Raw genomic sequence first — 1,307 nt, forward strand, 5'->3', positions numbered from 1 at the left:
CTTTAATTGGGAAAGAGAAGAAGAGATGGCGGGCAACCAAGATGATCTTCGAGCTTTGGAGGATTTTGCTCAACCAATCATACCAAATTCACCTTCATGCATCTTGCTGCCCACAGAAGCTAGAAACTATGATCTTAAATCTTCACATTTCCATATGTTTCCTTCTTTTTATGGCTTACCTAATGAAGATCCTTTAGCTCATATTAAAGAATTTTACAATGTTGTGAGTGGTTTACCTTTACAGGGAGTAAGTGAAGCAAATCTGAGGAGAGTGTTCCCTTACACCTTGAAAGATAGGGCCAAGGGTTGGTTGATGATGACTCTAGTACCTGGTTCACTCACCACATGGGATGCCGTGGCTAAGAAGTTTTTGGAAAAGTTCTTTTCCACTCAAAAGACAGCCACATTAAGGGGACAAATCTTCAACTTCAAACAAGATGATGGAGAACCTTTCAATGAGTGTTGGGAGCGCTTTAAAGGCCTTTTGTTGCAATGTCCACACCATGGGTTACCTCTTCACTTACAAATGCAAATTTTCTATGATGGACTAACCCAAACATGTCAATCAACTGTTGATAATGCAGCAGGTATAGCTTTGAAGAAAAAGAATGCTCAAGAGTCATATAACATTTATGAGATGTTGGGATCTAATGCTTAACACAAAGATGTAAGGGGTAAGAGAGTTGGAGTATATGAAACAAGCTCTAATCATGATCTTTCTTTGCAGGTAGCTAACCTAGAAAAGAAGCTTGAATCCGTGCTCAACATGGTGCCAAAAGCAAGTGAAGTGTGTGCCATTTGCAACATACCAAGCCACCTTACTCATCAATGTCCATCTAGGGAGGCTTACCCCGAGTATGTCCAAGGCAAGTGAACCTCATGAATTCTTACAATCAAAGGCCAAGGAATAATGTGTATTCCAATACATATAACCCAAGTTGGAGAGATCATCCCAATCTTTCGTGGAAGAACAACAATCAATTCCAAAACTTCCAACCAAAACCTACACTTGAAGATACGGTTAAATTGTTAGCCCAAAATACCTTGCAATTCCAACAAACCACCAATAGCACTCTCCAACAACATTCGGTGGCTCTAACCAAAATGGAGACACAATTGGGGCAGATTGCAGATGCCTTGAGCCAAAGAGAGGTTGGAAAGTTTCCAAGCCAACCCGTGATACTCCAAAGGAACCAAGAGCAAGCCAAAGCAATCACTACACTTAAAAGTGGTAAGGTTATCAATAATAGAGTTGCAATGAAGTTACTAATAAATCTGATCATGTGAATGCAGGGGTTACTCAAGGA

General features: G+C 40.3%; 1 pseudogene; it reads right to left on the minus strand.

The window, feature by feature from the left end:
- Positions 1-399: 399 nt before the first annotated feature.
- Positions 400-510, minus strand: LOC125478165 (annotated as a pseudogene).
- Between the last annotated feature and the right edge of the window lie 797 nt (positions 511-1,307).

Source organism: the organism of the source record quoted next, unplaced genomic scaffold (genome assembly GCF_019419815.1).
Source record: "Pyrus x bretschneideri cultivar Hongxiangsu unplaced genomic scaffold, Pyrus_bretschneideri_v1 Contig233, whole genome shotgun sequence".
Taxonomy (NCBI): Eukaryota; Viridiplantae; Streptophyta; class Magnoliopsida; order Rosales; family Rosaceae; genus Pyrus; species Pyrus x bretschneideri.